At 33.3% G+C, this 27404-nt stretch overlaps 1 protein-coding gene across 1 annotated transcript in view; it reads right to left on the reverse strand.

Annotated features, from left to right (window-relative positions):
* LOC124354107 overlaps positions 1–17621 on the reverse strand; it is a 30957-nt gene extending 13336 nt beyond the window's left edge. Inside the window, exon 1 of the mRNA XM_046804322.1 lies at positions 17509–17621. The gene's annotated coding sequence lies outside the window, so the exon portion shown is untranslated. The remainder of the gene's footprint in view (positions 1–17508) is intronic.
* Between the last annotated feature and the right edge of the window lie 9783 nt (positions 17622–27404).

Genomic DNA, 27404 nt, shown 5'->3' on the forward strand with positions numbered 1-27404 from the left:
TCCACATTTAGTCTGGCCATTGTGTCACCATGCACATTTCATGAGTTTGGTTCTGACGGTAAATTATTTTTGTTTCCTATACTGATATTGCTTGACCAGACTGTCCTTGGTGCAATAAATGTTCCATATTTAGTCTGGCCATTGTGACACCATGTCTATTGCATGAGTTTGGTTCTGATGGTCAATTATTTCTGTTTCCTATACTGATATTGTTTGACCAGACTGTCCTTGGTGTGCAATAACTGTTCGATATTTAGTCTAGTCATTGTGTCAACATGTGTAAATTATTTTTGTTTCCTATACTGATATTGCTTGACCAGACTGTCCTTGTTGCAATAAATGTTCCATATTTAGTCTCCATATTTAGTCTGGCCATTGTGTCACCATGTATTTTGCATGAGTTTGGTTCTGACGGTCAATTATTTTTGTTTCCTATACTGATATTGTTTGACCAGACTTTCCTTGTTCTGTTGTTGTGTGTGTTATCTTTGTGTGTTGTAGTTTTTTTAAGTCTCCTATATTGATATTCTTTGGGCCAGGGTGTGATTTATTTATTGTATAACTCTAATAACTTCTAATAACTCAAGGTGGCATTTGAAAAGATATATGCAAATTCTCTATATTATATACCGTACAAAAAATTACTTTTTTAAAACATTTACACAATATTTTGATAAAAACCGTTTTCAGGTGATAAAGTGTTTAAAAAATAGAAAATAATACAATATAAACAAATGTAAATCAACAATTAATAAATAGTAAATACAGATAGTCAAAAGACAACTAAGATGGGTTTTATAACAGTATTTAAGTTTATAGTCAATGTTAAATAGTAACATGTTCTTTAAGATCTGCATTACAGTACTGAACAAGCGGTGCATACTTTATGTTTGCTAAAATGTACAGTTAAAAGTATATTTTAATTAAAAATTAAATTCTATTATCTGGATATACACTTACTCTGTGCTCAATAGTGGTTCCAGAAATGGTTGAATTTAAGAAGTGTTGTTACTATCAAGCTTACTGTTTGCTTAGTAGATTATAAATGTAAACAAATTGAAAAAAAGGTTTAATTTATTCAAAATATGGCTGTGTTGCCATAAAAGCAATGTAAACACAGAACAGTTGATTAAATTTAACAGGCTCTTTCAATCTACACTATTATATACAAATATGTTTTCTATTTACTTGATTTTTTCGTGAACTTTTTATATATATTGGATATTTTAATTTATATTGTACTATTCGGGTTGTAGAAGAATTAAAAAGTCAGAGATTATTATAATCGGTACAGCAATTCTTGGGTTATAAATGGTGTAGCTAACAAAATTTTGTTTTATATTTACATATTTTTATTTTACGTCGAAAGTTAGATCTTGCGTCGTACCACAATTGGCCGCATAATTTAAAGGCTTCAACATAATCCATGAGTGAGTTGTGAAATTTTTATTGTAAAAAAAAAAAACATATAGTCATAAATCGGTTATATGTAAAACGACGTGCTTTAGACACATAGTAATGTATTTATTTACGTTTTTTTACAGCCCAAAGACACATTTTACAAAAGTAACTAACGTAAATTACGAACAGTCTATATGAATATCCGCGTCGCTAGAGGGCTGAAGGACATGAAATGTTAATCCCTGCTGTTGGAGTATCAACCCCTGTTTTGAATTTATGCCCATGTTTGTTCTTTATTGTTATGTTAAAACCGCTAGCAACTGTAACCATTGTACACCTAGTTTGTATCCTTTGCAAAGGTCAGAATATTACTTATAGTTTATTACTTTTAGTTTTTTTGTTCCCATTTCCCTTAGATATTGAAAGTATCAAACACAGAGAGAAACAAAGGTGATCGATGTGAGCCAACATATTAGCAGTGTGAAATTGTATAGTCCGGGAAACCCAGTTTGCATTGTATAAGCACGCTGACACAACCTAGTTTTTTAGAAATCGATAGGTTGTTTGGTTTACTATCCATTGTATTAAAACTGTAAATGGGGTTTCCTGTTACAATAATTAAATTAGAAATGTCTTTTAAGAAACAAATACGTCGAAAGGTGCGCTAGGTTTTGTAGGGATCGAAATGAGGAGATATGTAATGGATTAAACATGTCAAACAGTATTGTTCTCAGAGCATTTCCTTTTTTAGCTTGACTCGCCTAATATCAACTTTCACACTCGTAAACAATAGTTATATCTCCGTCAACCAACGAGGGCCAGACAGAGATTTCAGCCAAATAGTCAAGTCCTCATACGGCTAGTTGCCGCTAACTAAGTTTTAGTTTTGGTTGTTTAAAGAACTTTTATTTTCTTGTAATTATATTGGAGTTAATTCCTCTATCGATTTTGAAGAAAACCAGGTTAATAATGTAAAACTTATACAATTTAAATTAGCTTTCGGCTCATAAACTATACATAGATCATTAATAGAAGAGCAATAATTCTTGGTGTTCCGAATTCACATTAATAGTTTCTTATATAAAAATGGTCATTACAATTTAAAACTAATATTTTTCTTAATGGTTATAATTTATAATGACAATTGTTACAAGATTAATGTACAATTATAAACATTAGTGTACCTTCAGTAATGACCAAGTTTACAGTGACAGATGAGTACACTTGAGCCAAATGAGCCATACGATTGAGAGCCAGCTTCAGCAAACTTCTATGAATTAAGTGAAGTGGCGTAGTTCAGTTGACATCCTTTGTTATTTATAGCTTTGGACCGGAAGGTATGTTATTAATATCTGTCTTCAGATTCTTTACATAGAATAATGTAATGAGCTTCCGGCACACTCGGAAAAAACTACATACTAGTTTTGAAGGTTGATAGTTATATGGTTGATGGCAACTCTAGTGACTGACATGTAATTGTATTATTTTATAGATGTTGAAGCTCTACCATTTAGAAACGTTAATATGTAAACAGCTATACTAAACGAAACAATGCATGTAGAGATAAAAAATTGAAGTCTCAATCTAAATAAATAATTTTGTAATCACGTTTGTAAAAATGTTGTAGATGATGAATGGAAAATATTAAAATTAATTAAATGAAAATTATACATTGTGAAATTACCAAGAAAGAGCTGTTCATAAAAGTGATGCGGTAGCTGCTATACTGACGGAAATAAATTAATACGGCATATTAACCCTCCACTTCGGGTATGTTAAAGAGATCGTGCTCGGTTTAAATCAAAACAGATGACAATCTTGGTAATTATTGATTCACTCGTATTGCTGCTGTGTTGTCGTAAACTTTACAAAAAATATTGTATGGCCACTATATTGAAACATTACAAGAACAGACCCGAAGGGAAATTACAGTTTTATATTACCTAACAATAGTTTACGTATAAAACTCTATTAGACATTTCTAACGGACGTTACGTAAAGGTGTTAGGAAATATACTGCTTTAGATGTTTTAAATAATTTAAAAGTAATACAAGGTATTGAGTATATATTGGGTGGGCACTAGTTGAAATAAAATGTTTTTAAAACTGCGAAAATGTTAAAATATAAAACTTTTATATATTTTATAAATATGTATAAATGTGAAGTCACATTTGGTGTAGAATGAAGCTATGTAGCAACTAACTTATATAAATGCAATTCAATTAATATTTACATATCAATTTTGTCTGAATTCGCTAGAATTTGCGATAGTTATCCAGTTCGCTCGCATTTTTATAAGGCTTTAGTAGGTTATACTTGTTTAAAACTTTCGTACGATGTTGTATATTTTTAAACTAACGATGTACAAAAAAACTATAAGAAGCAGTTTTGCTCTGCGTGATATTGGCTATAATTACTGTATTCCCTTTCGCAATATTGAACATGTATCAGTAAAAATTGATTGGAACGGTTAAAAGGTCTCCTCTTTGATGTGTGGTACAGAGGCTGTGATAAACAATTACAAACGCGATGAACCGCCACGGGAAACCTTTTATTGAGAGAGGTTGGTTAATGAACTTATTCAAGCACGTGTAATTATCATGTCCGCGCCAAGTTTGGTTTGATTAAATAAAAACTACTTCAATACCGTGTTCACAAGTCCACATTATATAGCATAAACCATAAAAATATAAAATTTAAAAGTGGGATATAAGTTTTAATATACAGATATTTGAGTGAAAACATTATTCCTGAAATTCTCTCATATGGCTGATGGCGTAAGCATATTTATGTAAAGTCGGCTTAAAAATAAACTTTCTTCATGGCCTAAAGTATAATATAGATTTCGATTACTTGCTGAATATATTTATTCGTAGGTTATCTTCCTAAAATAATTAGCATGTATTATGAGTGAATGTATTAATTCCTTCACAAATCAGCCAAAAGTTGAACAGTTTGCGTTGCAATTACTATGTAGTGAACATTTAGAGTGTTTACTATGATCTTTTATCAACACTTTACATGGCGTGATTCTGGAAACATATTTTCTCCCCCCCCATAACCACCTACATTACTCCTAAATTGTGGGCGTTTTAGAATATTTATGTAAAAGACATGTAGTCTTCTCAAGTATAAATCTAGCGTAGCCGAAGATGGGCGAAATCCAAATAAAATTGACAGCAATAGCCTATACACAATCCTCTAACCCCAGACATATAGGTTTACGTCTACCAAATTAGAAGACTTTGATGGCGAGTCTTGGACTTTCTTCGTTCACTTCCGAGATTTCGAATAAGATCTACGAGTGCAATTCGTTTAATGAACGTTTTTTTTATTTTACTTGGACACAACATGTCCTTTTAAAAAACTAAAACCCTCCGAATTTCCAAAAATGCACTTTTGTAACTCGTGGAGTTCTGATATCTAGAGAGAAAATTATGCTTTATTACTTCATTTACGTCAGGACAGAATTTAAAAAATCCAAAATTATAGAAGTGTATACTCGTTGACAAACCATTAAGGTCGCCAAGGCTTGTGAAATTGAGAGAAGTTTTAAATCCTATGAAGTTTTTCAAAGACGACCTGGTCAAATCATGAATATGTCTAACTTTCCCAAAAAATCAAATAAAATCCAAATCTACGACAGTAAACAAAAAATAAAGGATACTTCAGTGGTTGCTGATTTATTCAGTAAATATTTCAGCTCTGTACACGTATCAGATAATAACATGAAATAATCTCCCGCTCGTATACAAGTTTCTCGGTGGCCGGTGACGTCAGTGGCTTTGGCTCCTGTGAGGAGGAGGTAGCTCGGGTCATGCAGGACCTCCGGTCCAGGAAGTCTTGTGAAATCCATGGCACATCGTCTTGGCTACTCAAACAATGCTCCAAACAATTGGCACCATTGAACAAATTGATAAATTTTTTCTTTGAAATTGGCACCTTTCCAGATATGTTAAACACAACTAAAATCACTCAAATTTCCAAAAAAGACAATCTTTGCATAGTTAGCAATTATTGCCCTATTTTAAATCTTGTCTGCCATCAGGAATCCTTTTGAAAAGATCTTTTTAGCACGATTGGAAACTTTTATTTCACGTTTTGAAATCTTAGATGCAGATAAATATGGATTTAGAAAAAAACAAATCAACAGTCGATGCAGTCTCAAACCTAGTGTAACTGTGTAACTTGTTGTCGATAGGTTGGGGAAGAGAGAATATGTGCTCAGAATTGTTTGGCCTCTCTGAAGACTTGACTGCGTGCACCGTGCGACATCGTTGTACCAGTTAGAGGAATTCGGCACTCGAGGTCTGTCGCACAAATGGATCTTGTCATATCTTAGGGTTCAGTGTGTACAAATCGAGAATGTCATGTCTGGTAAAATGCACGTAACCTAAGGTGTCCCCGAGGAATCAATTCTTGGCCCAATTCTTTTTAATCTCTATGTCAATGGACTAAAGTCCATCTATCCAGAGAGATAAAGTGATTCATTACGCTGAAGACACGACTATTTGTGTAAAGAACAAATCGTCAGCTTAATTAGAAATCAAATAATTTTTCGATTTAAATTAATGCATCCGTAATTTCGATACAATGAGTTTGCAAACAAATAATTCAAAATCCAACTTGCTAATAATGCCTTTTGCAACGTAATAAACTAAACAAAAAAAATGTTATGGTGGATGATGAAGTCATAGAGGAGACAAATTATTCTAGACAGTTTCTTGGAATACACCACGACAGAGGGTTGACATAGAACGATCACAATGACCGTATTCTCAAGAGTTAACTCAGGCCTTGCGTAACCTAGCGCAAATCTGCTCCATAGAGCTATTAAGAACAGACTATTTTGGTTTGATTCTTACTCATGTGGAGTATGCTTAAGAATTTGGAGGTAGCTGTTCTACATTCAAGCTGGAAAGAGTATTAAGGTATAAAGTTAGAGAGTCGTGTAGAGAAGCATTCAGGCAGCTTAAACTATTGATTTTATCTTGCCTTTATATGTTTGAGGTTGTCCTGTACTACAGGTCAAAGTACGCTTTGACTCAAGCCATGGGTGTTGAAACTCTTATGAAACTAGACATGGACAACTGAAAAAGGAATGTCTTGCGTTGTAATTGATACGAGATTAAACATTGTGTAGTTAATTTACTTTATCGGCATTAATGCATTTAACTTTAAATACTCGTGATTACACACGAACTTCTCTAGATAGCAAATACTGGATCGCTGCGCCATATTGTTGGTCACATTATACCAATGTGAGATATATAGGCCTACTCCATATCTCTGATTAGTTATATGCCTAGTTAGAAAGTTACTTATGTTTATTAAAGTATTTGAACTCAAATTTATATTAAACACAAATATTATTTGACACAGATTAGTCAGATGTGACTTTAATTATCTTTTGAGTTTAGTGTGATTGTTGAGTTAAGCTCCAGTTTATCTTCCTCTTAACGCAGCGTCTGGAATCTGACGCTGTCTCAGACTCAGAACACCTGGAATCTGGAGTCATGTTCGTCTAAAGAGATCCAAAGAAAGTCGGCGACGAAGACGTTCAAGACGAACCTTTACATCGTTTTGACATCAGAGACATCTATAAATAGGTGAAGTGGTACCCCCTTTTCCCTCACCACCAACAAATCGTGGGGAGTAATAAAAGTTTGAATTAAGGTTTAATTTATTACAGCATAGTATGGGCATTTTTGATTTACAGTAAGAATCAGCTAAATATTCAAATAGTAACCCATGGAATGCTTAAAATAACGGCATTTACCAGTGCTTCATTCTTCACTTAGGCCGGTTTAGCTCATTAAGAAACTTTACAGAAACTTTGAGCCTCTATGCAGAATTGCACTTTAATCTTGGTATCTTTAAAATAATTTAAATCGTGTAAACAAGAAAGTGACTGCGTAAAGTATAGTTTCCTTCTAAAAAGTACCGCGTAGTGGCCCTGGTTGCAAAAATTCTCTTAAAATTTACAACAAATTGATTTACACAAATAGAAACCAGCATTAGCTTTATATTGAAGATTTTTGACATTGAGTTTTAAGCTCTAATCAGTAAACACATAAATATACTCAGTCAGTATGCATTCTAATCGAAACTTCAACATGTTATTTTTACACAGTACACTGCTTATTTCACTGCAGGTCCAAGGCAAATTTATAGTTAAGATTTTTTTACATTTCTTCATATTGTTAAGGTTTTATGATTGCATGTAGATGCAATCCTATATAATCAATACGCATCCAAAGGTTTTAATAGGTTTTGTGCTATTTGTATTGGTCTTTCGTTAAACAAAACTTAAACGTATTGTATTTTATCGTTTAATTAATAAAAAAAAGTTAAATATTGCAAGAAAGACAAACAAGCGTTTAGCTGCATATTAATGGAATGTTTAAAATGAGTTACCTATCATTCATTACTATCTGATCAATACTAAGCGGGACACCCCACACACTTATGGAAGAGTTAGCATTCACCAGACTTTTAATGAGGCCGTTTTTCAATCGTACTTTTGAAGTGAAGTATTTTCTTTTGTTATAATAAACCACGTAATTTCAGAATAATTAGTATGATATGATATGTAATTAATGTTACATATTAATTACATTAATTAAGAGGGGTATACGACGCCACCTCATACAGTTTTCTATAGTCCAATTGCAATTAATGTTCGCCTCTGTAGGCCAGGTATTTCCAAAGGCTAAGTACTCCCAGACGCCATGATTTGTCAGACAATGGATAACCATAAGCTTCCAATGACCAGGTACTTGCTAAGCCTAATTTGACGGAGTCAACAGCTGTCATACGCCGAATAAATAGAAGCACAAAGCTTCTAAAAGTCGGGTAGTCTACATGTAAACACGAAACACTTCCAGAGGACGCGAGTTGTCATAAGCCGAATAGCCAGAATCCGCGATTTGTCATACGCTGGATAATCAAAAGTAATAAGATTTCAAAATACGTCCGTCATACGTCAGTTTTTCTAACAACTATACAAAAAATGTATTATTTTATTGCAATGGTTTTAGTGTAATCAATACTCAATAAAATTTGTTAAACTGATATATAGAAATGTCCAAATGATATACTGTCATATGCGCTAATACATCCAATAATGTATGTATTTTGTGTTAAGTACTGAAATAGAAATATCAATACCGGGTCAACCTATTAGTACCGCCTAGCCGGCTAGTATCCACGTTGTCTGAGTTACAATATATACCATATTTAAATTTCAATTAGATGATATGTTATTGGAGCGGTTATAAGAGTACACTAACACCACATGTGATGAAGTTACTTTACTGGATTGGCTGGTTTTATATAAAGTTCTCCTTAAAATTGTGTCACTTCCTGTCTGTCTGTCCAGTCGACTACCTGTCCATCTGTACGATTAATATTGACAGACAGGTCATAAAGACTTGAAACACGGTATGTACGTTGATTCCTCTTAGTCAAAGGAAAATATCTATTTGGAATGAATAGGTCAAAGAGCAGGAAAGGTTTTACTAAATAGGTCAAAGGTCTATGCACTTAGTTGATATGCAATGCAAGCAGTACAACAGACCCGTGGTGAGGTCGTAACAGCCCCCTAGTTACCATTTCCTGTTTTCTGTTGCACTCTGTCCTTCGATGCTCCGTTGTAGGTTCGAGAGGGTTTTCTTAAAATCGTGTCCTTGTCTGTCTGTCTGTCTATCTGTGCGATAACTCTTAAAAGTGCCAGAGACTTGAAATTGTAGGAGGAAATCTATTGTTTATAGGGTTCAAAAAGTCAAAAGACAGTGCTTTAACAGAAAGATCAGATCAACACGTTTGGATAGCCGAGTTTGAAATTTAACCACAAACTAACCATCACACCTACAATAACGGGAGTAAAATTATGATTTGGCTTGTTTATTTCTTCGTTTAGACATAAAAAGCCAATATTTTTCAAATAATAACTCACTTTTGATGTCAGTGACAACGAATGCAGGTGCCGATTGTTTTGCTTTTCAACCAAACTGCAATTTTAAAAATTCATCACTTGAGAAGTTGTGCTCTGATTAAGACCAAATATATAAAACGGTTATGGAGCTTTTTAAGTTTGGTTAGTAATTCTGCAAATATGAGTGGAGATTTAGGTTTGAAATCTTTCGTTCAACATGCTACGCGACACGTAGTGCACCGCACTCCTTCCTTGTTTATGAATAAAGCTAACTAATACTATTTGGTTTTGAAATATGTTGTTTAATTAAGTCTTAAACCATAAAACTTATGTGACTCCCTGAAGCTATGAGTCAGACATTCTGTGAAAATGCATAGCTTTATCTACAAAAGGTTTTACTTGCACCCCGATATATAGTATTCAAGGAAGTTATCTCGAAGCACAGTGCCTTGGGAGCTTTAAAAATGCATCGTAGAGAAAAGCCGATTCCGCTATCTTAAGCCGTTGACCCCCAGGTTGCGTTAAGAGATGGCTTCTTAGCCCTAAATTTGCCTGTAAAATGAGACATCCAACTTTTAAATTTATGTCTATTGGATGAATTCTGGACAAAAGGTTGTATCCTTATAAAATGTATTTGCACCTAGAGCTCAAAGAAGGTTTAAAAGCATTGTGTTGAATTTATAATTTTCAAGAGGGACTCTGGGAAGAACGTACATTTATCCCGAAGCGTTCTTAGGTGTGACAAGGCTTTATTTTGAAATAATGGTGACTAAATCAGAACAATAGTGATCTATTGGTCTGCAGAAACTCTACTCCAACCAGTCACGGGAGTTTAAACACTTGTTAGGGTGTCACTCCTATCATTATTTCATGGTAAGATATATAAAGTGGCTGTTTGTAATAATTAACTGTACCAGAGCGCTCAAAACTTATTGGCAGGTATTCAAAAAAGGTGAAGGGGGCTGGTTCCAGACGACCGGCGGACTTTGTATCACCGTACGTAAGAAAAAAGTTCGATCAAGTGCTCCCTAAAAAGGGATATGATAAGTGCAAGGATATAACGGCGAACCCAACACAGTTACGGTACTGGGGTTACTTAGCTCCTGTCCTTTCGTTCTTATAATTCCTTCATTCGTGTGTGATCGTGTTTTAACGATTTCCATTGTTTCTTATTTGCTAGTATTTTGTGGCCATAGTGTTCTGAATTTTAAATAGTTTATTTATGTTTTAACACCATTGACGAAGCCATCCACCTCATCATATGGTCTGATTGTGATGGAATAAATTATTTGAAAAAAATGTTACCATAAGGCAAAAAAATTCTGGATTGCTGTCGTAAGGGAATTACCGTACTACAAGTCATAAATAACAATCCTTAGGATAAAAAACTGTTATTAAACTCCTTTGCTGTTTTGCTCAGTTCTTTTAATAAGTGTTGTTTTGTTTTGTGCAACATAATCCTGAGAGCAGTTTATGAATTCTTGAAAAAACCTAATAAACAATCTTTTCTAATTTCAAATAACGGTTTTTGAAGTCTTGAGCCGCAATCATCGCTCCATGAAATACTGTTTTAATGAAACCAAAACAGGGAATGGCTGAATATTTATATTTTAACACCATTGACGAAGCCATCCACCTCATCATATGGTCTGATTGTGATGGAATAAATTATTTGAAAAAAATGTTCAAATAACGGTTTTTGAAGTCTTGAGGCAACAGCCGCAATCATCGCTCCATTAAATACTGTTTTAATGAAACCAAAACAGGGAATGGATGGATATTGGGGTGATTTTAACAGGCAGGAATTTCCACAGTCAGCAATCCGATACTGTAAATGGTTTATCATACGCAACAGTTTAATGGTGGGGCATACGCAGGACTGAAGACCCGGATATTGACCCACTTGCACTCCTTTGTGCTACAAACTCAAAATTGTTAGAGAAATATTTTGGAAATTGCGTGTGGATAAAAGAATGAGCAAAAGAGAGAATTTTGCAGATTTCTGACCAGCTAGCTTTAAAAGACTTGGTCGGATATACGTCATCTCTTGGTACGGCAAAAGCGTAGCGTAAACAGTAGTAACTGTGAGTCCTTTGCATTATTTAACCAATTATTTATTGGATTATTTCACCATGTAATTTAAGACAGAGTTGCAGTAGCTCCAGCAGAATTAGTTTAATTAATTACCAACCGAGGTGGTAAAACGTTTTGATGACTTTTCAGCGAGTGTATACATGCAGACACTTTGTTGCAGATCTCAACTACGGCATTGTTTCATGTGAGTTTTGTGTTGATAGTTCCCCAAGACTCTTTACTTTGGTACAGTAAGGCACAACTTGACCATTTACTTTGATATTTTAGCCGAAAATGAGTATTAATAATTGGTTTAGTCTCACTACTATTTAAATTTATACTGTTATTTTTGTACGTTCGATTAGATTAGAAATGCCTAAATTAATGAATGCAATAGTTTATTGTACTTGGCCTTAAGTGGAAGTATATTTGAAGGACGTCGGCATACATGTGATATTTACAATGATCAATACTTAATGTTATGTCGTTCGCATGAAGTACGAACAAAGAGGTCCTTGTATTAAGCCTTGGAATACACCACAAGTAACTCATTCACAGTCTGACGTTTCGTCAACAACTTAAACACACTGCCGCCGACCAGAAAGATATGACCTCAGCCAAGAAACAATCCGTTCATAAAAACCTAAGGTTTATCATTTACACAACTAAATGCCTTTGAAAAAACAAAGAAAATAAGAATCGTGCCCTGTTAAGCTTTTCGTATGTCGATACGAAGAAGTGACGATTCGGTACTGTAATCTGAACGAAAATCTGATTGGCTTTCACTTACGATGTTCTGTTTGGTCAAGTACTCGGTAATTTGACAGTGCACGACTCTTTCAAGGCCTTTAAATAGAGCGGGCAAGATGGTAATCGGCCTAAAATCCTGACAAATGAAAGGGGCCTGAGGTGTTTTGTAAGGGACGAACAAGAGCAGACTTCTACTGAGGGAATACTCAAGTCCTAAAGAACTTTTGGAAAATAGCTCTAATGGTATGTAACAAACAAGATGTATTTTATAAACCGAATTGGGATTTGATAAAAACCTAGAGCATTGCTTGTTATACGGCTAATACATCAATACCTTAGAAACAATAATTTGGATGATTTGCTTGAAAGAAGATTCCTAGAACTCACCTCCTCTGACGGTTTGGGCAGCAAAATACCTCAAAATATACTTCTCTACTAAATGATGGCTACTTGTTTGACCGCAGAATGCGAAAGACCAATTCAGCTAATTTAATGGAACATGGGCTTGACGACTCCTTCTGCTTACCCAGACCAAGACCTTTGACTGCGCCATAAATCTTGGGAATATTGTTTTTGTTCTTGAAAAACACCTGTGGGTGTATTGTAGACGAGAACTTTTTAGAAGCTGTTTGACCCTATTTCTCAGATATCAGTATTATGCCATTATCTCATCGTCATCTAATTTGTTTTTTTAGCTTTCCAAAAAGTGAGTCTCGTTTGACCATTAGTCTACCAATGTCTGCTGTGATCCAAGGAACAGGATGTATTTTTGAAACCCGCTTAGTGATAAGTGGTGCGTGTTTGCCGTATTGATAAGATTATTTGGTTGAAAGCTTCTACTATGTCATCAACATTCTGCAAAACTTCAGTGTCTTACCATGGGCAATTTAGAACACCAGTTATAAAAGCAACCTCACTCAACTTGTTTAAATTTCTATAATTGATGAATATAGTCGAGGCCCTAGGAATTTTGACAGGAGACACACAATAGATGAGATCATTTTTTTTTAACACAGATGACATTGGAAGCTGCCCATGGTGGACGATATCTTGTGGGTTAGAGACAGCTATGAGGTCATTTAGAGTGTCTGTCTCTATAGTGTGGCGTGCAAATTCCAGTGGCAGTATAGTCAAGTTGCAAGAATCAAACATAACATAAGTAGTAAGTAGCTTGTAGTCGTAACGTTGATTGTCCATGAATAAGACTATGTTGGAATCACCGATGAGCATACATCGACTACGCGAAAGGGCGTTTTCAAAGTCCGTCAGATGACCGACCTTGGTTGGGCGGTGGCACACCAAACTGAGCCAAGCAAGCTAATTTCTACAAAAATAAATTCGGGTTTAGTCAAGTATTCAGTCAAGTGAAAATAATTTAGGCTTAAGCTCCTCCTTCACGTATGTTGCCATCCCACCCCTCACTTTATTTATCCTGTCATTCCTTAAAAGAATGTATCCCGATAAAGACATATTTTGCCTTAATACCTGGCTCAAGCCAAGATTCTGAAACAACTATTATACGAAAATGTTTATTTTTAAATATTTTTCTGATTTAGTAAATATATGCAGACTTGAGGTGTTTGTGGTGAGGAGATAAGGCGTGAGATAAGATATCAGATGTGGACAGTGGTGGTGGTGTAGGAAGTGGGAGTGGTCGGCCGGTGTTGTGGTCGCCACCGCATTGTTGTTGGTAGGAAACTAAAAAAATTAATTACTATTGTAAGTAGTTGGAAATCAGAAAACACACTGAAGGTAAAACTGTTAAAACAAGGCCTACCTATGCTATTAGAATTATAGTACATACAATGTTGAGTACCCAATATAATTAAAATTAATTCTACATTGAGCAATGGGAATTGAAAGGTGTGATTGAGTGGTGTATGTAAAGTACTAAATTAGATTGAACCGAGGGATAACAGAAACCCTTAATTTTGGATAAGAAAGTGGATAACGTATTGATTTTGTTTATGTAAGGCCTAACATTTTTAAACATTTAAAGATGTTAGGTACGTACATAACATAATAGGTAATACATAACAAAACCTTCAACATATTTAAGTGGCTCGTACTATAGAGAGGAATTCTACAACAAAATGCCTAGCCCTGCTAATAGTCGCTGTTGGAATTTGTATGTCATACAGAAAAATGAAATCGTCAAACAGTCCCAGAATGTCTACAATTTAACTCTACGCCACAACGAAGAATCCTTCCGCTTAGGAATAATATTTTAAGTAGGTGTTCCTCAACAAAGAGCTGGAAGGGCACAGTTTCACGGAGGGATTTTTAATGCAAAGTAGACGCAAATTTTCCGGGTGAAGGTTTACGCGTTAACATTTTGTACGCGAGGAACATTGTAAATTTCATAGGATTAGATTATTATGAACTGTTGCGCTTAAGTATTAGTAAGAGAAAGAGAGAGTTTAAACCTAAAATAAATATGAGATATTTATTTAATAATTCTTAAAACGTGTAAAACGTTAAAATTGCCAGTCACGAGTCTGGTGAATCAGTTTAGGCTGTTCATTATTAATATGACGTAATAACTACATTATAAATTTTACGACGTGACAACAAAACTTACAAGGTCCGCAGTGTTTTATTATATTTATTATGATTGTTCTGTAATATAATTGATCGGAGGGAGTATTAATTGCTATTGGCTCATGCATATAATGACATGTACTATAAGCCAATATTTTTTATCATCATATCTACGGTTAATTGAAGTGACCTGTAAGTGGAGTGAGTAGATAATAGTGGATTAATTTTTCAAAGCAAAGCCGGATTCTGTGGATTCATTTACTTACGATGTATTTAACCGCAATGGGTCAAATATACTGCAGCTGATATCAGTGATTATTTTTCACCCACTCAGAAAACAGACAGGACAAGTCAGAAGCGATTACATAAACGGCAATATACGACGTAACGATCAAAGTGAATAGCTTTCTGATGACAGCATCAATTTGTTGTTTGGCTTGAGCTGATGAGAAATTGTACCTGTTTGTTTGGTCGAATTTGTAATAAAACTACTTTATCGTGTTGTGTTCGTACAGTAGTGTAGGTCTAGGTGTTCCATAGCTCTAGCCCGTGATCACGTATAGTCAGGCTCAGTCAGGACCAAAACAGGCTCCATATGCAGTCGGCAAGAACAGGCTCAATTAGCTTTTGGCCATGTCTGAACATATGTAACCTAGCTGCATTGCTTTATTCAGCAAAAACACCGTATAATACTTGATATAAAGTAACAATGAAATAAAACTGATTAACACACTTCGTAATACATATATTTTTATACCAAGGATTTCATAAATTAGGAGCTTATGAACCATTTATATATTTATAAATTTTACCTTTGCACAATTTTTGTAAATGTAATGTCGAATCTAGACATTATTTTTTATTAAGAAAATTGTGGAAAAAGTAGTATAAATGTTCAATCCCATAGTCTTTTAAGACCAATCAGGGTTATAAACAATACAATAGTTCCTTGTTACGTTTGATATGGTTTAAATTAAGTATTCTCAGTTTGCACCATCCTTTTATCTACCTGATTAAAAACAAAACAACCCCAACAAAATAGGCGAAAACGGAGGATGTTTTGTTTGCGTCGTGTTCTTTTTACAAGGGAATTTTGTTTTTGGATGTGCTCTTAGTTTTACTGATATTAATACTAAATGAATTAAACGAAGTTTACTTTTATTTATTTACTGCTTCTATAATATGAATAGTGATTAAAAAAAGCTAGGTACAACTGAAATACAAAAAACTTGTATTCAATAAACTTTACAATTGTATAAAAACGTATTCTCTTTTATATTAAAAAAATTATTGCTTTAAAAATCTCTGTTTAAGTTAAAACTTTCGTATTGATTGTGAAAAATTACTTTTTTGCGGCGATTTCCATAGATATAACTCGATCTCTCGGGTAGTACACGACAATCGAGGCTTCAAACCTAGAGCGACTAATGCCGGTTTAACAAACCAATATCATTTTAGGATCTTCAAATATAAAATATTTCCATTACTATAAATCCGCTCATATAATTTATGATGTTGCAAGTTATTTAAGATAAAATTATCGTTCGACGCTCATCAATATGATGTGCATACAAGTATCGGCTAGAGAGACTACTTCATAAAAGGTTTTAACATTACTGAATCCTCATGAACTAACTAAATTAGTAATGAACATACATATAACGTTGAATACATATATAAACGTACCTTAGTAACACTTAAGATTGACCAGACCTGTTGTGGCTTCATAGATCATTAACAAACAACTAATTGTAAAACCACTTGTTTGTAATATTATGTTAGGCGTTTTTAACAATTGATGAGTTTAAAAAACCTTCAAAATAATACAAAATAAGGCATCAATAATATAAATATGACATACGACAGAATGTGTTTAATTCATTAAAATTCAGAAAAAGCAAATGCAAGTGTGACACATATGGTTTTTTTGAAATTAAAAAGAAGTCTAGTTAGGAAACATGAGTTATTGCATTTAAGGAAACCACAGAATACCTGCCTATTTGGTGATATAATTTTCTTGTTATAATTATCAAATACTATACACAATTTCCAAATTTCATAAAAAATCCCAATATGAGCAGAGTCCCTTCAGTTTTAGTTTATGAGTAAAGGCTTGAAGAATAGGTTGCTCAATTTATGATGGCAAAATATACAATTACTATTAACCGAATGTTTATTAGTAAACATGGAGACTCACACTAAGTTATCCTAGTAAACTAATCGGTTTCTTGAAATAATTAAATTAAGCGTTATGCAAAAACTTAGAATTTTAACAAGATTTATACCTTTGCTTAGTTATGGATTACCTTCAATACAAAAAGAATAGTACATGTAAATGAGTATTGGTCTGTAACACATTTACTGTGCATAAAATTAGCATTTATACAATATTTTGTGCATAATTTAGAATCATTTGAAGTTTCCCTGTTATTTAGTATTCAAGACGTTCTAGTGTTTTACCACTGTTGAGTGCTGTATACTGTTGTCCTTTTTATTTAGAAGAACTTTTGTTTGCTACTTTGAAGCTGAAAGTGACTATCATTTGTAACCTAACTTCATTTTCGAAAGGAAAGCTACATTATGGCAGAACATAATGAAATGTGTAGTAAATCTTGGAAAATATAAATGCTTTAAAATTAAGAACTTAATTTTATTTACTAATGTCATTCAATCGGTAATTACCTATCTATCCATTTAAAACCTTTAGTGCCACATAAGTTAACTATTTACAGTAATCTCTGAGCTCACTGTTTTTCAATTTAAGGTTTTTATTGTAAACGAGTTTAAAAAAAAATCCAAAACTCACTGTGTCAATGATGTCACGATCCTCCTGCCTCTTCAGATGGAACTCGACATCGGGACGAGAAGCGGCAGGCGCGATACCTCACTCCAGGGGCGACTTCTCAACTACTGACTGACTGATCTCAACACCGAAGTATCGCAATAGCCGGGGTTGCCGGGCAACGTGGGAGTCCATTGGTGCCAACCTACACGACCCTTCACTTAATTCCCTCAAATACCTCTCCGCTAGACAAATGATTAAAACAGTGTGCTTGTGAATACATTATAAATATTTAGTGATTGCTTTCAAGCTTTAATACGAGTACTCCGTTGTGGAAATCTAGAAACCGTCTCTCAGAACTAAAGCTGCTTTGAGAGAAAATGCGCAGTCTGGGGTTTAAACTGAAGCTTTCGTATAAAGAACTGATAGAGGAACATGTTACGGAATAAATTAGGGTAAACCATTGCTTTATCAAACTAAGATTGGCCATTTACGTACGAAACATTTTCACGGAATTTAAGTTCAAACAACCCGAGTGTAATTGTCTAGGTGGTAAACTTTCTATGTAAAGGTTTTTAATATTAAAGAAAATAATTACATTTTATTTCAAAGTATTGTTTTTTCCAGCCTCTTTATTTTGATAAAGAAATGCTCTAAACACTTGTATTATTTGAAAATTTGAGTGGAGACGTAAACGATAAATGTTTTTTATTTGATGGAGAAACAATTATACAGATAATCTTGTCAAGTTTTGTTATTTATTCATAATCTTCACAGTTTTATCATTCCCTTTAAACTGTCATACTATGTGTGAACATTATCCTTAACTGAAATTCTTTACTTCACAGTTTAATGAGTTCTATATTTTGTACATAATATGCGAGAACTAAATCGAATTAAATTGGATCAGAATAGTTATTTCGTAATTAAAAATATTATTAATATAGTGGGAGAGGCAGGCCACTCCTACAGTATGTAAAGGGAGAACGGTCTATTGACATAAAACGAAGAAATACTCTCCTCATAATTCTCTATTGAGGAGTCAATTGAAAATATGTTCATCAAACTATATGTATAGAATGTTCCAAAATTAAGAGTCGAGTGTTCGAATCGAAACGTTTTAAAATGTGAGCATAGGACAAATCGTACATAATGTTAAAAGTCTTGTTAAAAGAAACTCGTTGGCGAAAACATAATTCACTTATCTCAATCCGTATTAAAGTGGTGGCTATTTTTTAATGTTGAAATTTACAGAACACTCTGTATTTTTTATCAGTTTGAGTTTTGTTTATTCTGATTTTTTGCTCACTAGAAACTCAGCTTCATTCTGATAAACCACATGACGACTTTTAAGATTATTTTAATGTTAACCCACCAACTCAAATTTTGTTTAAATTAAATTTCCCGTTTTATGTCAAACGGGGAAAGCTTTGTTTTATGTCAATAAATAAACGGTACTCGCGTTAGTCATACTGCACGGGTGGTCTACCTCACCCGGTATATGTAGTCTATTTAGTCACACAGTATCAATTACAATATAAACAATAAAATGAGATATGAATAACTTTTGCGATGGACACGTAAACTAATCTTAATTTTATTGTTTCTTGCAACTTATTTTCTTCTTATTTATAATAAATAAATTCTATACTTGTCTTATGCAATTTGTTGATTCATTGTGTTTTTAACAAATGAAAAAAGTATGATAAAATTTGAATCTCTAGTAGATTTGTGATATCAGATTTTTCTTCCTTTTACCAATTTTAATTTTTCAGTTTTATTATTTTGACATTAGTTACGGTATTTTTTAGATTTGGTGTATTACAATGTATGTAAAACTTCTCGGGAACTTATTGTGTAGTTATAATCTTTATGCTCCAGTAAATTTGGATGTGTATATGTGGTTTTGGAGCTACTGAGCTAAAAATAAGCTTACAAGATATATCTTAAGTTACACAAATTAAAATAATTAATGAAACTAAAATGTATTTGAAGTGTTTACTTATACTTTACAATTTTCGGTTTAGTAATAACGGAATCAAAATTGTGATCTTATAACGTAGAAGTGCCTGCTATTCATACGTTTTTTACTTAAATAGATAGCATTATTATCGTCGTAACTGAGTTATGTTAAAAGCGATCAGCTCGTTAAATCATTCTGTTGAAAGATATCGTTACTTAGTCTTTGTAATGCTGTTAAAAATAGTTTATATCAAATATGGTATGTATTTGATTCAGAATGACAAAATGCAATTTCTTAGTCTGTTGTGTAACATCTACACAAACGCTTTCCTTTAAAAGTCTATTTTTAAAAATCACTCCAAGAGAGTCTCTATCAACAATGTAGCAGCTGAATCCATTATTTTGGTTAAGGTATAAAATTTCAAAGCATAGTTTAATAATTTTAATCTTTTAACGATACTGATATATACGTAGATTGGCTGTGGAGTGAGTTTTTGAATTGTTACCATACACTAAGCAGCCCCTAGCTGCCATATAGTACTCTTCCTCCCAGGTTATCTAGTCAAACAATATGGAGACGTAATCTTTATATTGGAAAGTCAGGCCATACAATACATTAATCAATGTCAATACTGCTTAGTTAGATCAAAAAGTAAAAGTGGTCGTATAATTCTACGCTGCACAACCCCATATTCATAACTTCTCCAGTTTATACTGTGATGGCTTAGAATTGAAACAACCTGGTATACATAGCATATATAATTTGTTTTAAATTCAACTCCAACTCCTTTATATTCTGGCTATTGAGGAATTCGCCTCTCAGTACGTGTCACAAAACTCTTGTTACGAACACACTTGCTGCATCTACGAATACTAAAATTAATTTCTTATATTGAAAAATGCATTATGAATATATTTAATAAAAATAAAAGAAATATTTAATTAGAATTTTATCATTAAAAAATTTAAATTGGTCTGTCGTCCTTGAAAAAATAATTTTATTTGGGACCTCTTTGCATATAAGGTTAGATACTCCAGTTTTAAACGTACCTGAATAAATGTCATTTCTAAAATGGTATAGTGTGTGTAAAACGTTTCTGTATCAATCTACACAGTCAGATTTTAGATTACGGAGGTTTACCTGGTAAGCATGTCTTCAATGTAGAACCACATTATAAAACCACAGAAAAGGAAATCCGCTCAACTAGGAAACCACGATGGCAAGGTTTCAGTCAACTTATCAATAACGGTAGATTCATTACCAGCCCTTAACTACCTATCAGCTAACTGAAAGTTATTTTTAAATGCCATGATAATTCCACATCCAGTCAGATTAATCAAACTTTCATAGTTAGAGCCCTTTAAGATGCCTTCTATGGAGACAGGAAAAATAAAGATATATTTTTAAATAATTTCACGAGGAACTGAAAGAATTCAAAGTATTAATTTGGGCCATCAAAATATCAGACCTAGGGAAAAAGGTTGCATGTCAGAATATGGACTTTTAAAAGTATGTATATTGTCAGGAGTATATTTTATGGTTCATATACATAGTGTACAAATGTTCATTTTAACCCTCAACTCTTTTCCTTGGTTAACAAGAGTCTGGTCACAAAATTGACCAAAATGATTATTGTATGAAAATTCTTGTGATAATAAAACTTTCTTATCTTAAATGATGTTGAATTAGAAGGTGTGATAGTGACATTTAATTAATAATCAACTTAGGTATCTAAAAACAAATCGCATTACCTTAAGAGCTTCCAATAGCGAGGTTCCTTCCAAACTACAAGGTTTGCTGCCAGAAGGCGCCCTAACAGCTGTAACCAGCAAACTTAAGTATCTCCACTCATCAAAGGCAATAAACCGAGACAACGGAGTATGGAATCAATCGACAGAACGCAACGAAACTTTTACCAACCAATGTGGAACTATGTTACATAATAAAATGTCATATTATTGAACTCAGTTTATTTACAAATGTATTTATTCCGCGATGTTTTCTTTACTATTACTGTTACTATAAGACCAATATTAAAATATTTTAATTTTATTTTTACTTTTCGTATTGACCTTTTAGTGCAAAAATCTAAAAATTCTTCCTTTGAACAAGAGGGACATATGTACAACCTTTCAAGTCTCTAAGACATTTCTATCAAGAATTATCGCACAGACGCGTAGATAACGACATGATTTTAAGAAGGCGAATGTTTAATAAACAAACACTTGCAAAGTATTTAAAACTGTTTAAGAAGAATTAGAGGTGAACTACCAGTTACAACGATATACATAAAAGAATTTATTTAAAGTTACCAAAAACAATTTTAAAATTGATATAATGTACGATTTTAAATAATATATAACATTTTTTTTTTCACGAAATTTGTAGTTCCGGGTTCAGGAGCTTGGTTTTGGAATGTATTAAAACATATTTAAAGATTCTGGTGCTAAAAAGTAAGGAACCAGAAGTGTGCATGGCTACTGCAAAAGCTTCTACTAGAGAAATCCTCATGAAAATAGTCTGATGACAGTTCAGGTAGTGTTTTCATATCGCTGCTGACCACCACCTGTGCAGGCATCCTCCACCCAATAATTATCTCCACTCATCAAAAGCATTAAACCGAGACAACAGAGTATGGAAGCAATCGACAGAACGTAACGAAAGTCTTACCACCCAACCAAGCAAAGTACTCCATCACATGTGGAACTATGTCACTTCATAAAATGTTATATTATTGTACTTAATTTATTTACAAACTTGTTTATCCCGCGATGTTTTCTTTACCATTACAGTTACTATGAGACAAATATTAAAACATTACAATTTTAATTTTACCTTTCGTATTGATCTATTAGTCATAAAATCTTAGAATTCTTCCTTGGAACAAGAAATATTATAAGTTATCGAGTATTAAGATATCAAAATTTATCGCACGAATGCACAGATAACGACATGATTTTAAGAAGGCGAGTATTTAACAAATAAAAACTTACGAAGTATTTAAAACTGAAGAAGAATCGGAGATGAACTACCAGTTACAACGATATACATAAAATAATTTATTAAAAGTTACCAAAAACATTTTTTAAATTGGTATACCCTTTTAAATAACATATAGAATTGTTTTTTTCACGAAATATGTAGTTCCGGGTTCAGGAGCTTGGTGACAGTTCATGAAGTGTTGCCATATCACTGCTGACCACAACCTGTTTCCTGATGTTGAGACTGATCAGTAATTGTTCATACATGTAAAAATGGCAACAGTGCTGAACGTGGGGTGTAAAACGCTGCAGACACCATTGGACTACATTGATAGTGACATCAAGTTTAGTTAACAAGTTTTAGTTACAATGATCACTGGCAGGAATAACCTGTGAACAATGATATATAGTTCGTGATTTAAAATAACTTTATAATTAAGGAAGTTCAAATAGTAGATTTCAATACTATACAGAATTATTTTCATAGTTCCAGTTTGTTTGACTTGTTCCAAGAGAAGTTTTAGTTATGTTCTTAGTACATATGAATAGTTTAAATTTAAGTTCTGCTTCTTAGAAAGAGTGATAAGTTCAGTTTCTTTAATTAATTTTAAAAAAATATCAAAACATCAGTTCATTTTAATTTAAGTAACTTTATACTAATTTTATTTTTCTTGAATAACAATGGTTGAACAGAGTATGTGTTGTGTAATAGGCTATGCTGAAGTATCGTGCAAAATGTAAAATCTATAGTTCATTTCGTTCTCTAGATGATAGACAGTTCTTATGATGGATAGACAGACAGAGATACAAATCGATATAAGAGAAGTTTTGCCATCTCCATGAGTCATAGTCTTCGCTGGCACTCAGCTTAATCGTATGTAGGACATGCACCATCTTCCAACTTGATCTTGCCTATATATAAATGAAGCTTCATGCAAAGTATGAAGCCTATGGCTTAATAAGGTTTTGAGATATCATTCGGATAGAGACAGAAGTGAAATTTGCCCAGCTTATAACTTCGAGCAAGAACATTTTGCTTATACACTCTTAATGGTATTCCATATAGTCAAACTTAAAATTGATACATTATTTTGAGTTTGATTGTGAAAACTGAGAAATGAAACAAACTTTCTGTTCAATGAAAGATTGCATATACAACCAAACAAACAATGAAAATGAAAAAAATGAAAACAAATGGAAATGAACAGAAATGATGGATGAATTCTCATTTCCATGATCTTTTTATGGAATGAGAATGGATGCTACAAATTCTGAATAACCACAAAGCACTATTAAACAAATTTCTTTCACTGTACCTGGTGTTTATCACCTGGATATGTAATTGTCCAGGCAGAGTCCCATATATAAATTGCAACCCAAACTACGGCAGTGAGTGGATCCACCACGGTCCTCCTCACGAATTCACCCTTAGTTTAAGGTTTTATATGTAAAACTGAGTTTATTCTGTATATCGTATAGTTGACCACACACACATGGAGACAGTGATGGCTAGATCACTCCTACTCTTACGAAGAAACGAAAACGATTAAAAGTATCCACTTCAAGATTTCGTCTGAAAACTCGTAATTTTAAGCTCGTTCAATATAAAACGATAAATCAGAACATAATGCTGTATAATCACAATATCTGTAATCTCTCCGATGTTTCCAGAGTAAGGCACTAGTATTTCTCGCTGGTAAATATTATTCCTCGAGTACAGTATTCGCATTTCTGATCAGCTTAAAACATTACGGTACTTTTATAACTTTTAAATAACGTTGTATTTAATGGAGTTGATGCAACGCTGACTTAATTTATCCTTAAATTTGATCCATTTAATTTAGCGTTTCGTAAACCAATAATTAATTAATCGCTAGACGAATAAGCATGAATACTTCCTGTTTGTCCTTTACAGTGCTCAAGGTTTCAGTTGCGTTTACTTTACTTTACTTTAATTTTACTTCATGTAATATATCTTAACAAGTGAACTTTACAAACTGAATAGTAAACTGACATTTGGATGTGTTTTGTAATTTAAATTAATTAACACGTGAGTCTGTCCAAGCTAAGCAATGATAAAGTAACCACATGTAATACTAGATTTAACTGTGTTTCACTCAACACTCCATGTGTGTTGTTTTTGTTGTCCTTGGGAGGTGTTCCTTTGCAAGTTTCGGACACAGTAAAAATCCTTGGCGTTACTTTTGACAAGCAGTTAACCTTCTTGAACCACGTTCAAAATATCAATCGTGGTGTAATAAATAGGTTAAGAGTATTGTTTAGGTTTAAGGGGTACTCCAGGAGGAAGTGAAACTGTGAAGATTGTCAAAGCTGTGGTTTTCCCAGTTATTGTTTATGCTCTTCCTGTATTTGGGGGAAGATTGACCCTTGAGGTCCTGATTGATAGGTTACAGAACTCTGCTGTAAGATTTGTGTACGGCTGAGAAAATTTGATCACGTTAGCCAGTATCGCCGTACAGCGGGGATCCTTCCGATAAAGTGCATTTTCAAACTTCAGGTGGCTTGCTTTGTTCACAAGGTGTTGCTGACGGGAAAGCACTCTTACCTCAGGGGGATGCTACAGACCCGGGCTGAGATTAGGGACTGTCACACTCGGCAGGACGCCATGCTGGAGGTGCCCAGGGTCAGGCTGGAGATGGGGAGGAATGGATTTAGATACTTTGGCCTCCAGATATACAACAGCGTCCCTCACAGTCTAAAGGCTTATGGATATTCCTCGTTTAAAAACAATCTTAGACTGGCTTTGGAGGAGGAGTGTTTCACCCCTAAATAGCTGTTTAATGTAATGTATTATAGGTTTGATTAGTTTAATTTTGTATTTCTCGGATGATGATATATAGATTTGTATGGGCCTTGATTGTAAATGTATGACTTGAGTTATTTTGAAAAACAACAATGTAATGTTGAAAATCGCTTCAGATAAAAACGTTATTTATTTATTTTAGTTCCACAAAGATCTGAAATACACACAAACACCTCGTTGTGTGTCGGCAATATACTGCTAGCATAAGACACTAATCCGCAGTACACTTCGGATCATATAAAGTATATAAGGCTATCACAACACTACGAGGCACCATCTGTTACCGCTACAAGAGTGGAAGAATGCAAACCGGCACCTTGCTAGCTTTATACAGTAGTGTGATTTATGACAATATAACACGACCTTCCACTCGTATTTCAACAACCGAGTATACAAATATAAACTAGATTCAACAGATGACCTTTAAATTTAGTAGTTTCCAGATAATTTTTGTGAAAAATAGTTTTTCGTAAGGTGATCATGAAACTCTTTTAACCTTTCACTTTCGTAATTGTTTGGCAAATGTGTGAGTGAGAATTCCAATGACATGTTCTCTATCAACATAAATCCAGAACTCAATTAATTTATAATAATCAAACTTCGTATAGAATTACATCCATCTATTTCCCATAAATGGAAAGTTATAATTAGATGTTTTTGTACTACATAAAAAAAAACATTCTCGATTGAATAATAATCTTTGAATATTTTGTTTGACTAACAACGTCATACACATTATACGATGCTTCTTTTTCAGAGCTACGTGTTTGTAACTTTAGTAGTTCATTATTTCCTTACATTTATCGCTTTCTAGACGAACAAATATGAATAGGTCTCACATTTGTTCGAGTACATTCGTGTACGAAACGTGAACATTATTATTTAACGTTAAGATTTTTTCAGCATTTAAAATAATTTCATTCTTATGTAAATAATTTTGTGCTTTTGTAATTATAATAATATTGATTTAACAATTTCACAAGGGGTTTATCAGGAACTACGTACTTTATATGCAATTTATGTAAAACACTAGAAATCCTAGAGTGATTTTAGAAAGAGAACTAGCCTAGTTCTTTCCACTGAGTTTGATTTAATATTATTATGCATAATTACGATCACCCATTTTTATTTCTATTCATCCTAACATACTTTTTGAGTCCATTTTTGATAACAATTACATATGAAATGTTATAGCCTATTTAGTATTCAATATTTAAACATTATAAACGGCCATCTTATTTCAGTTACCGATACAAATAAATATTTATGATATGGGGTAGAATTAAAAAGTAGTTCCAAAACGTATCATTTAATATATTTTTTTAACATATTATATATATATATATATATATATATATATATATATACATATATATATATATATAAATATTAGTGTACCGCAAAGGCATATATCTGACAATTACTAGTTAAAGATAGTTTTATCAGATAGATTTTAAACCTATCAAATAGTAACATTGTTTAGTTTTACAATGTTTTAAGATTAATCCAGCATATTACACAATTTTGAAGGAGAGTCGAGAAGTTGCAAATGGCAGATTAGTTTCGACCATAACCAAGTTTTAACAGGTTTTTGACTAAACCACGACCGCAAAATGTTTAACTCCACTTTGTTTAACGTAAACTTGGCAAACAAGAAACTTTGAGAACGTTTGATCGCAGGGCACGTGTTTCTAATTATATTTGTTCCACCCCCTCCCCCTCCGCCAACAGCGAGCACAGAGTTAGTGAACTTATCTCTCATGACGCATCGGAAATCGGAAAATTACGTTTCCTGTAAATTTGTTGTCGCCTAAATTCACCTGCAAGATCGACTATCTGTTAAAGACGTTTTATTAAAAAAAAATAATAAACATTTCGAAGAAGATTTCGAATGAAATATTTTTTCACTTCAGTCATTATCCTTTAAGAAAACGTTCTGAAGACATAATAAGTGGTAAAAACGTTCTTGTTCATTAAAATAGCATATAATATAGACATTTAAATAAGTTAATTTGATGTTATATCCAACGAAAACGGCTGAAGATGGTAAACATGGTCTATGTTATAATTTCAAAGAATACGTGTTTAATTATGTATGACTGAAGAAAGCGACCTTTTTTAATGAAATGCAATTTAAGAAGATAAGATGTGT

The sequence above is a fragment of the Homalodisca vitripennis genome, chromosome 2 (assembly GCF_021130785.1).
Source record: "Homalodisca vitripennis isolate AUS2020 chromosome 2, UT_GWSS_2.1, whole genome shotgun sequence".
NCBI lineage: Eukaryota > Metazoa > Arthropoda > Insecta > Hemiptera > Cicadellidae > Homalodisca > Homalodisca vitripennis.